This window comes from Chiloscyllium plagiosum, chromosome 45, assembly GCF_004010195.1.
Source record: "Chiloscyllium plagiosum isolate BGI_BamShark_2017 chromosome 45, ASM401019v2, whole genome shotgun sequence".
NCBI classification, from domain to species: Eukaryota; Metazoa; Chordata; class Chondrichthyes; order Orectolobiformes; family Hemiscylliidae; genus Chiloscyllium; species Chiloscyllium plagiosum.
The window spans coordinates 9,023,898-9,035,821 of NC_057754.1; the positions used below are offsets into that span (position 1 = coordinate 9,023,898).

General features: G+C 40.5%; 1 pseudogene; it reads left to right on the top strand.

Moving 5' to 3' along the window:
* Positions 1-9,302, top strand: part of LOC122543903 — an 88,318-nt pseudogene extending 79,016 nt beyond the window's left edge.
* Positions 9,303-11,924: the final 2,622 nt, after the last annotated feature.

An 11,924-nucleotide genomic window follows, 5' to 3' on the forward strand; every position in this document is an offset into this window, starting at 1 on the left:
GTTTCCTTCAGGGATGTGCAGGGTAAACATAGGATAATAGAGAATCGGTCTGGGTGGGTTACTCTTCACAGGGTCAGTGTGGACCTGATATGTCAGCATGTAATAACTGAAGTTTTCAGGATCAGAATTATAGTTTATTGCAGCTTCATACTTGGGTCTATTTCAATAGGTTTAACTCGACTGCTTACATTTTTAAGAAGCAAAAGCTTTGACACATTTTAGCTTTTCTGTGAAAACATTAATTCCAAAAGTGATGTTTATTAGGGGCAAACAAAAGAAGGCCAAAGTCACACATTTAGTGTACTTTTTAACAAAGTCTAAAACAATAAGCATTGTTTTTCATTGATGATTTGTTGAAATCTCGATTCTGGGCTAAGGCAGGTAGATTAATTGTCACATCATACTTAAAGCTCCATCTGGTGTCCACGTTGCCCATAAATGTAATTTCTAATGAAGCAGTGACCCTCAGCTCTACATTTACCCGTACAGGAAATATCCTTTTGATAGGTGCCCTGTCAATAGCTGTCATATTTTTAATGCTTTAATCAAGTTGCATGTAACTCTTCAGAACCCACTAGATAGAAACCTAGCCTGTCCAACTATTACTCATAATACAACCCACCTTTTCTGGTTATAAGTTTAGTGAACCTTCTCTAAACTGCCTTTGATACATTTTCATCCATCCATAACTAAGGAGTCCAGTAATGGCACACAGTGAACACGCTGTTGTCTTATCAGTTCCCTTTACAATTGAAGTGTAACCTACCTATTTTTGCATTCAACCAGTGAACACCTACTAGCTCTTCTAATTACTTGTAGTACCTGCATATTAACCTTTTGCAATTCATGCACTAAGAAGGCTAGATTACTCTGCATCTCAGAGCTCTGTAATTTCTCATCATTTCAATGAAATACTTCATTTTTATTATTCCTGTTGAAATGGAAAGTTTCCTGAAAACTCCCATTTTCAAGATCATTGTCCATTCACTTAACCTGTATCCCTTTGCAGCTTCCTTATGTCCTCTCAACTCAATTTCTTATTTATCTCCACTTTGTCAGCAAATATTGAAACCAAAGTTTTTTGTTCAGTTAATCCAAATTTCTGAAAACAAATTGCAAAATATTGAGGACTCTGCCATGATCCCTGTGGCACGTCACTCATTACATCTTGCAAAACCGAAAGGAACACATTTATGACTGGCTAACTAACATGAACTTTTCACAATCACCTTTCATGTGACATCTTATGAAACACCTTCTGAAAATCTAAGTGCAGTACATTCAGGAGTTCTCCATTATCGATAGTACATGTTCCTCAAAGAACTCCAATAACTTTGTTAAATGTGATTTCCATTTCCCAAAATCATGTTGACAGTCTGATGACCTGCAGCGTTTCAAAAAGCCCAACGAAAATGTCTTTGCTAAACTTGAGGAAAAGTATATAGGACTGGGAGTTAAAGCTTTTGGGGATTAAAAGAAAGGAAACAGTATTGAAGAAAAACTTGAATTGTCTGTTCAGAATCTCTATCCTGTTCTGACAGTTAAAAGCTTGTAAACTCCTTTTACAGGATGTAGAAAGAGGATGTTTTAAAGGGTGAGAAGCTCAAATCAAATTTAATGTCAACATTAAACAGAGTCACTTGATTCACGAGGAACAGAATATCAGCAGCAATGAATGAGAAAGAAGAAATGCTCACCTGTTCTATCTGTGGAAGAAGTTTACAAACATCAGTGTGAAAGGAAAAGCATCAAGTGTCAGGCCTGAATGAGAGTGTTCCAGTACCCTGACTGTGGAAAAAGCTTCAAGCAATTATGAGCATGATATTACACCATTTAAAGCAGTGAGAAAACATACACATGTTCTGTGACTGGACGAGGCTTTGAGTGATCTTCCAAACTGGAGAGACACGAGGACACCGGCACCATGGAGAAACCGTGGAAATGTGAAGATTGTGGGAAAGGATTTAATTACTCATCCCGGCTGGAAATCCATCGACGCACTCACACTGGGGAGAGGCCATTCATCTGCACTGAGTGCGGGAAGGGATTTGCTCGGTCATCCAACCTTAGTTCACACCAGCGAGTTCACACTGAGGAGAAGCCATTCAGCTGCACAACGTGTGGACAGAGCTTCAGGTCTGCAGACATGCTCACTGAACACGAGCTGTTTCACATTGGAGGGCAGAAACCATTCAGTTGCTTCGTGTGTGGGACAAGATTCTCTCAGTTACTCGCCGTCCAGTCACACCACCATTTTCACACAAAGGAGAATCCATTCCGCTGCACTTCCTGTGGAAAGACGTTCAAGCATTCGATTGACCTCAAAGAACACCAGCACACCCACACTGGACAGAAACCATTCACCTGCTCCGTGTGTGGGAAGCAATTCCCTTGGTCATCCCAACTGCTGACACATCAGCAAGTTCACACTGTGGAGAGGCTGTTCACCTGCTCTGTGTGTGGGATGGAATTCACTCAGTCATCCCATCTGCAGAGACACCAACGAATCCATAAGTGACTACTTGATTCTGCTGTTGTTAATGATGTTCATGATTGAGAATCTCATAATATTTGGTTTATTTCTGATATTAACAACCCCTAGAACTGTGGCTGGTATTTTAATTTGATTTTTTCAGGGCTGCACTGTTTCTTTTCAAACGTACCACCTGTGATCTTTCCCTTTGAACTGGGAACTCAGTAACAATACAATAATGAACTTTTACTTCAATCCTAAATTGAATTTTCAATACGAAATCTGCAGTCCAGAATCTGGAAGATTAATATGTCCAAGTGGGAAAATCTCTTAATCCTTGCTGACAATTTTGACTGCACATTTTTCACATTGATACCTGAGCTATGGCATTAAATGAAGCCAAGAGTCATGAATAATAATGAAATATTTTACAGATAAATCAATAAAACTTTCATCAATCAACATCGATATTGATGAAGTTTGGAAGCCGCTGGGTTCAATCATTTATGACACTGCAGCAGCAACATTTGGTAAAGGTCGAACCATATCAAAGACTGGTCTAAGAGCTACTTGGCAGAGATGATATGTCATTGAAGCAAAAAAGGCAAAGATGACTTGATGCACAACCTCAATGCAGCAGCTAGAATGCTGCATCATCCCCAGGTAGCCAAGACAGTTGTGCAAAGGAACAGAGATATTGGGCAAAGAATCACTGAGTCTGACATGTCAAGAAATCTAAACTGCCTGTGGTCACATTCATTTACAAGCTGTGTCGGATGGGATTGAGAGAGGACTTGAAATCCCATCATGCCGAAGGTGGCTCCTGAGAAATCCAGAGCTGAAGTATTCACTGTTGGAGGTAAACAGACATCCTGCTGGGTTTAACGTGACTGTGCAATACTCCTATGAGACGGACATCCCCAGTCTCCATTTGATGCTGTCCTCCTAGTCGTTGTTGTGTCGGACATGGAACTTTCATCATCTGACCTGGAAAAGGTCATTGATTGTGGAGCAAGCAGTAAGTCTCCTCTACTGCTGCACCTTCATGACCACTGCCTTCTCTGTTCGGAGGCAGGATCTGTTCCATGGGGCATGCATGATACAAAAACCATCACCACCTACAAAAACAAAAGAGACAGAGGAGTTTGCAGCAATTGTGGGAGCATCTCACTCCTTACTGTCATAGGGAAGACCTTCAGCAAGATCATGTTTTAACAGACTGCATCCACTTAGAGTGGGTGTATCCAGAAGCACAGTGCAGTTTCTGTGACAGCAGATCGATAGTGGACAGGATTTTCTTCATACACCAGCTACAAGAGTAGTTTATAATTAGCATTTCATCTAAAATGCTACTAGTTTTTGTGCTGAGAAAAGTGAAACATTTTCATGACAAAGACGCATTGCAATTTACTTGTACAATTGTAAAGGGACCAAACATTTGATTTCCCCAAAGATAATTTCAGACTTGTAGTTGTTTTTGAGCTCTCAAGTTGTGGGACTCTCTTCCCTCTAACTGTTTCTCTTTGTCTAAAATGGTTAAAGCTGTAGTTTATCTCCAAAAGCTTATTTTTAAAGAACTTTTCTTAGCCTTCAGTTATATTACAATCATTTGGAAAAGAATCAAAATAATATTTGACAAAGCTGAGAGAAGTACCAAAGACTTGGAAACGAAGTTTGAAATGGTATTTGATTTGTTGTTCCGAAAGAAAGTTGGTGCAAAATTGACCAAACTTTGTTCATTTGTGAAAGTTTGCTCAGCCCTTTTACAAAACAAGCGAAGGAATTAATCCTTTTTACCGATGGCATGGTGACAATTTGAACAAAATACCATATTTTAAGATGCGCCTTCATCCCATTTGCTATCTTTCAAGACAGCTTGCTTGAGAACGGGAGATATGGGAGTTTTCGCTAAACTGATTATAAATATGTCTGTGTCATCTGCAGACAGACACCACATTCTAAGAATATTGAATTGGACAGTGAAATTCATGCAGCTCTCCTTTAATGAGAGAGAATTAAAATTATTGCACTTAGAATAAAAGGATAGAAGGAATTCACACCAATGGAATATAGCATTTACATTCTGGTGGAAATCACAAAGTGTGGATGAGATTCATAAATCAATACTCTTCTCTTAGAGATGTTTGCTTGCTTCAGCACATTGAGAAACTGAATTTGATCATCTGGCCACTGCCTGAGGCATTGGAGCCATTCTGGGGGAGTTAAGCAAAGATCTTCAAACTGACCTCACCTCCTTGATCTCTTGGTAAGGTTACCTGAAAGTGGCTTTTATCAGTTGGAATTGTGGCATGATATTGGACAGCGCTGTGAGGAAGAGATATGATTCATTCCTCTTGAAGATTAATGTGGAAATGCATGGTGACACTGCATTGAATAACATGTCCCAGACATGCTCAGCAACTTGATAACAAACAGCATGAAATTGTTACTGTGTCATGAGATGTACCATGAGATGACATTGTAAATCATTAATGCACTGTCAAACACTCCCATTGAGGAGTTGACTTTAAGATAATAGGGATAGATTCCACCCACTGGTATCTATCAGAGGAATTGACATTGATGTAAAGACAAACTGAGAATCTGCATTGAGGAAACGGCCACAAGGTGGATACAGGTGAATGCAGAGAGCTGGAGAATCTTTAAATTCCCACAGGAACTTTTTTATTTGAACGAGGGGATTGATGGCGTGTCAACAATTTAGAATTGTGAGACTGGATCTGTAAATAGAATTAAAGTTGAAATTTTTCACATGACTAAAAATATTTTGACATTTGTTCTTGGAGGCAGCAAGGGTTTGCACTGCTGATTCTGAATCTTCTAGCAACTTCAGTATGTTTATGGTATATGTTCAGGAAATTAGAAAAACAAGATCATAGGTTAGAAGTAGCTGGAGTTGTGGGAAATTGATTTGAGAATTCTCTTCTCAAGACTGGGACATCTGAAAATAATGACTTCATGAAATAGGAATCTGAGTGATTGATTGTTGTTTGGGTATTTTTCAGGCTGAAGGAAAGTTTGTAGTGGAGCCCACCAGGGATTAGTACTTGGTCTGTTACCTTTCCTGATGTATGTTAATGATCTGGATCTTAGTTCGCAGATGTGAGGAACATTTAAGGACTCTAAGTTTATACTTAATTGAATTTACAAGGATGAGGGGGAATCTAATTGAAACATACAGAATACTGAATGGCCTGGACAGAGTAGATGTTGGGAAGATGTTTCCATTGGCAGAACTCTAGGGCACAGCCTTAAAGTAAAGGGAGATCGTTTAGAACAGTGATAAGAAAAAACTTCTTCATCCAGAGAGTGATGAATCTATGAAATTCATTGCCACAGAAGGCTGTGGAGGCCAGGTCACTGAGTATATTTACAACTGAGATAGCCAGGTCTTTGAGTTTAAGGGGATCAAGGGAGAACTTACCAGCCAAGATTGAATGACTGAGCAGACTTTGGCTGAGTGGCCTAATTTCTGCTCCTGTATATTATGGCCTTATGTTACAAAACCTAGAAGCATTGTAAACTGTGAGGAGGAAAATGTAGAAGGCCAACAGGATGCAGACAAGTTGGTAGGGTGGGCTGACTGATGACAGATCAAATTCAGTGGAGAAGTATGAGATGATTCATTTTCGTGGGAAACCAAGGGCAGACAGAATAAAGTAAAGGGCATTATTCCAAAGAGGGGTGCAAGAGCAGAGGGACCTGGATGATGATGTGCACAGTTCACTGAAGGTGGCGGAGCAAATGAAGAGAGCAGATAATAGAGTGTATAGTATCCCAGAATAGAATACAACAGTGTGGAAGTTATGCTGAAATCATATACGACATTTGTCAGACCTCCCTTGGAATATAGTATGCAGTTCTGGGTACCATGCAATAAGAAAGATAATTGGAGAGAATCCAGAATAGGTTCCAGGGATATCGAACTCCAGTATGAGGGTAGATTGAAGAGGTTTTAATGACGATGCTGTCACCTTATTGTGTCCTTGGTTATTTTTTTGGAGAGAGGTCGTAAAGGCAGAGGTGCCAAGGATTCGAGGAAATTTGACAGTTTAACAATGGGAGGGGCCAGTTCTCCCAGTTCAGGTTTTACTAGGTTTTTATTTTAGCTGTAGCAGTCACAAAATGTTGGAGTCCAGAAGAGTTGCAAACTCCAGTAAAGGATTCCTCGGACTTTCTCTGAAATCTCTATCTGGATGTTGTTCCTTCCTGCCAATAAGAATCTGTGTTTGAATTTACCTTTTTGCCAAGGGATGTATTTGTGGGATGTTACTGTATTGGAACAGTTACTTAGTAACGGTTACTGTATCGGGTTGGTTAAGTTTTCCAATAGTTATTCTAAATTCTGCTTTCTTTTGTCCATGTTTCAACTGTAGTGTTTAAATAAATTCTGTTTTGCTTAAAGCCCAGTGGTTTGATCAGTTGCATTACACCTAGAACACCCACTTCATATATGCCTTAAAATAAGAAAAAGTTAGGGTCCAGTCTACCTTCTTGAAATATTTTGAGGGGGGTCTGGCCTGGTCCATAACAGTTTGAACTGTTCTTGTTGGTGAGATAAAGGCTATAAGAGGAGATCTAATAGAAGTTTGTAAAATCATGAAGGAGCTAGATAGCTTAGAGAGAAACTGTTCTTGCTCATAAACAGATTGAAAAATAAAGGGTACAGCTTGAAAGCAAATTATATAGCTAGCAAATGTCATGTGAGAAAAAACAACTGTTTCACACAATGAGTGGTTGCACTGACTGGAATTATATTGAGACAGGTTCAGATGAAGATGACATTGCATGGTTATTTGAATGGAAACAATTGTGCTAGGGTATTGGGAAAAGGCAGGAGAGTGACAATAATTCATAATATTAATTTGGAGAGCTGATGCAGAGACAATGAAATTAATGATCTCCTTTTGCACTGTAATACTTCTGTAATTCTCTGATTTAATAACCTATGTTATACCTGTAGCTTATATTATGGAGTTAAAATGTAGAATTTTGGGTTCCGTTTAAGGTAAAATAGATGTTGTTTAATTTAATTTTCTTTCATTATGTCTGTTCAAAAATAATGTTTGCACTTTTGACCTAGCTTAGAGGCTTTTAGGAAGCCTAGCGGTTGCTATGGAGAAAATTGCTGAGGGTGGAGCTATGACTGTAAGGTATAGGAGCAAAATTAGAGTTTCAAAAATTTGCAGCAATACACTTTGAATAGCTATTCCTGGCTTGCAGCATTTGACCTGGTGCACAGCTGAGAATTAAATATGGCACCGGGTGTGTGGATCCCAGCAGAATTGACAGCACCACCACTGGTGACTACCGGATGGTACAAGTGTAGCTGAACAGCAGAGAATTGTCATGTAATTCAGAGCTGATGGAGAGAGAGCCCCTCCTAAAACTCCCTGAAACTGACACTTTTGGTAAAACTCTGTCCATTATTTCTTATAGTTGACCCATCAGATAATATATGTTTGAAAGAAAAGCAGTTAATGCTGGGGCATTGGTACTGGAGCATGAATAGTTTCTTCATTAAATGAAGACACATCGCCCTGGCTGTGCAATTTCAGTTCAGTCTTTTTTTTTCAATTATTTGTTCATCATACGTGGGCGTTGCTAGCTGGAGCAGCATTTATTGCTTCTTCCTAATTGTCTTGGAGAAGGCGATGGTGAGGTGCCTTCTTAAAGCATTGTTTGGTTATAGGGACATCCACAGTGCTTTAGGGAGGGAGTTCCAGGATTTTGACGTTACATTGAGGGAGTGGTGATATAGTTACAAATCGGGGTGCTGTGTGGCTTGGAAGGGAATTTGGAGCTGGTGGTCTCCACGCATCTTGTCATTCTAATTAAAAACTGATCTGTCTGTTGAGCAAGAGTTCTGCTTCATTGACTGACAAGCATCACATCAAGAAGTCTATGGAAGACTATTTTCTCAAAAAGTCTTCAGACCACCACTCAAATGAGTATGTTAAAAAAAGGGATGAATTTCATGTCATCTGTGGGTGATTTTATTACATATGATTATGCTGGTGTCCTGTTCCAGAATTGTTTGTCCTGACTGGCTTGTCATTTTTGGCTGTTCTCATGAGTTTGTTTTGAACACATGACATTGAGGGTCGTAGCCAACTTTCCAGCTTTCGATTTCATTGTCTTTTAATTTAGTTTGATTTATTGTTGTCACATGTATCAAGATACAGTGAAAAGTGTTGTTTTGTCTGCAGATTGTACCAGACAGAGTGCAGACTCAGGCTGGGAAAGTGCAGCTGCAGTCAGCATAAACTAAAAGAAGTCGAAGTGGTGAACTTGAGCAAAGTGTAGAAGTTCCACCCCTAATGTCTGCAATTGCAATTGTCATTTTGTTTTTGCAATGATTACTTTGTCATTCTGCTTGTATCTTTAGCTGCAGCCTTAAACTTATGCATGGAGTCCACTTAGCATTGGAGACTGGGTAGCATGCTTGCCTTTGATTTACAACGTTGTGCATTTAGATCATTCTCCAGAAACTTGAGTACAAAATTCAGACATATAAATCAGTTCAGCACTGTCAGAGACACCATCTCGTAGGTGACAGCTTGTTTGCTCCCCAAGTGAGATGGATTGTTAAATAGATTGGTGTTAATTATTTGTGTTCATGAAGCCTTACTGTGTACAAATTGGCTACCCTGTTTCCATATATTATGTCATGAATATATAAAATATGAACTATTAATCTTCTTTTTCATTGGCTGATCTATACTTGAGACATCAATTTGAAAGAAAATGGCTTTAAATGAATCAGGACATTTTTTTTAGATTAGATTACTTACAGTGTGGAAACAGGCCCTTCGGCCCAACAAGTCCACACCGACCCGCCGAAGCGTAACCCATCCAGACCCGTTCCCCTACATTTACCCCTTCATCTAACAACACGGGCAATTTAGCATGGCCAATTCACGTAACCTACACACTTTTGGACTGTGGGAGGAAACCGGATCACACGGAGGAAACCCACGCAGACACTGGGAGAATGTGCAAACTCCACACAGCGAGTCGCCCGAGGCGGGAATTGAACCCGGGTCCCTGGCACTGTGAGGCAGCAGTGCTAACCACTGTGCCACCGTGCTACCCATTTTAGTACACAATGTCTGTAGAGACCACTTGATTTACCAAAGGAATCATGAGATCATAACATATAGGAGCAGAATTGAATTATTTGGCCCTTTGACTCTGCTACACCATTAAATCATGGCTCATATGTTTTCAGCCCCATTCTTTGGTCTTCTCCCTGTAATCCTTGATCCCCCTTACTAATAAAGAACCTATCTATCTCTCTCAAATACACCTGGCCTCTGTATTAATGTGTTCCATCCTCTCCTCATTTTAGTCCTAAAGAGTCATCCCTTCACTCTGAGGCTGTGCCCTTGAGTCCTTGTCTCTCCTATTAATGGAAACATCTTCTCCAAGTCTGCTCTGCTGAGGCCTCTCAGTATTCTGTAAGTTTCAATCAAATCTCCCCAGATCCTTCTAAACTCCATCTAGTACAGCCCAGAGTCCTCAAGTGCTCCACATATGACAAACCCATTATTCCTGGAGTTGTTCAATGAACCTGCTCTGGACCCCTGCAAGATCAGCACATTCTTCCTTAGAAATAGAGCCCAAAACTGCTCACAACATCACAAATGTGGTCTGACCAGAGCCTTATACAGCCTCAGCAGTATACCCCTGCTCTTTTATTCTCACTCTCTCAAAATGACTGCTAATAACGATCAACTGAACCTGCATGGTAACCTGAAGAGAATCCTGAACTAGGACTGCCAAGTCCCTTTTGTGCTTCAGACTTCCGAAGCCTTTCCCCCCCATCTAGAAAACTGTCTATGCCTCTGTTCTTTTTAACTAAAATGTATAACCTCACAATTCCCCATATTGTATTTTATCTGCACCTTCTTTACCCACTCTCCTTATCTAACTCCTCCTGACTGTCCCTGCTTACTCAACACTAACTGTCCCTCCATATGTCTTTGTGTCATCTGCAAATTTAGCACCACCTGCTATCCTGAAAAAGACCCCGTTATTCCCACTCTCTGCCTTCTACCAGTCAGCCAATTGTCTTTCCGTACCAGGACCTTGATTCTAACACCACTTATTTAGCAGCTCATTTAACTCTTATCTTGGGACAGAAGGGGAAACAAAAGGGGTGGAGGAGTTGCATTGGTGACTAGGGATCACATCACAGCTGTGCTGCGGGAGGACACATCGGAGGGATCTTATAGTGAGGCATTATGGCGAGGAGCTCAGGAATAGGAAGAGTGAAATGACAATGTTGGGAGTTTTCTATCGACCTCCTAACAGCTCACAGGAGACAGTGGAGCAGAAATGTAGTCAGATACGAGAAAGGTGTGAAAAAAGCAGGGTCGTTGTGGTGGATGATTTTAACTTTCCTGTTATTGACTGGGTCTCGCTTAGAGCCAGAGGCTCGGATGGAGAGCAATTTGTTAGATGTATCCAGGAGAACACTTTGAGACGGATTCTTGAGAATCCAACCAGAGAGAAGGCCATACTAAACTTGGTATTAGGAAATGAGCCAGGACAAGTGATTGATGTTCAGTAGGATAGCATTTGGGGCTTAGTGACCATAACTCCATTAGATTTCAAGTAGTCATGGACAAGGACAAGAGTGGCCCTCAGGTGAAGGTGCTTAATTGGGCAAGGGCCAATTACATCCAAGTTCGACAGGAACTGGGAAATGTGGATTGGGAGCAGTTATTTGAGGGCAAATCTACATCTGGCATAGGGGAGACTTCTAATGACCAGTTGATGAATGTGCAGGACGTGCATGTCCCTGCAAAACTGAAGGATAGGAATGGCAGGATTCAGGAACCATGGATCACAAGGGAAATTGTAAGCTTAGTGAAAAGGTAAAAGGAAGCATATGATAGGTCTAGGCAGCTAAAACTGACAAAGCCCTTGAAGCGTACAGAGAAACTAGGAAGGAACTTAAATGTTGAATTAGGAAAGGTAAAAGGGGCCATGAAATGACTTTCACAAACAGGGTCAAGGAGAATCCCAAGGTTTTTTATACATATATTAGAAGAAAGAGCATGGCAAGGGAAAGAGTAGGCCCACTCAGAGACAAAGATGGGAAGATATGCATGGAATCATGGGAAGTGGGAGAGATCCTTAATGAGTACTTCGTATCTGGATTCATCAAAGAGAAGGATTTGACTGATGTTGAGGTCAGGGATGAGTGTGTGAATACTCTAGAGAATGTCAGTATATTAAAGGAGGAAGCTTTGGGTATCTTAAATTGCATTAAGGTAGACAGGTCTCCAGGCCCGGATGGGATCCATCCCAGGTTAGTGCGAGAGGCAAGGGAAGAAATAGTTGGGGCATTAGCAGATATCTTCACATCCTCTGAGGTTCTAGAGAACTGGAGATTAGCCAATATTGTTCTTTTTTTTTAAGG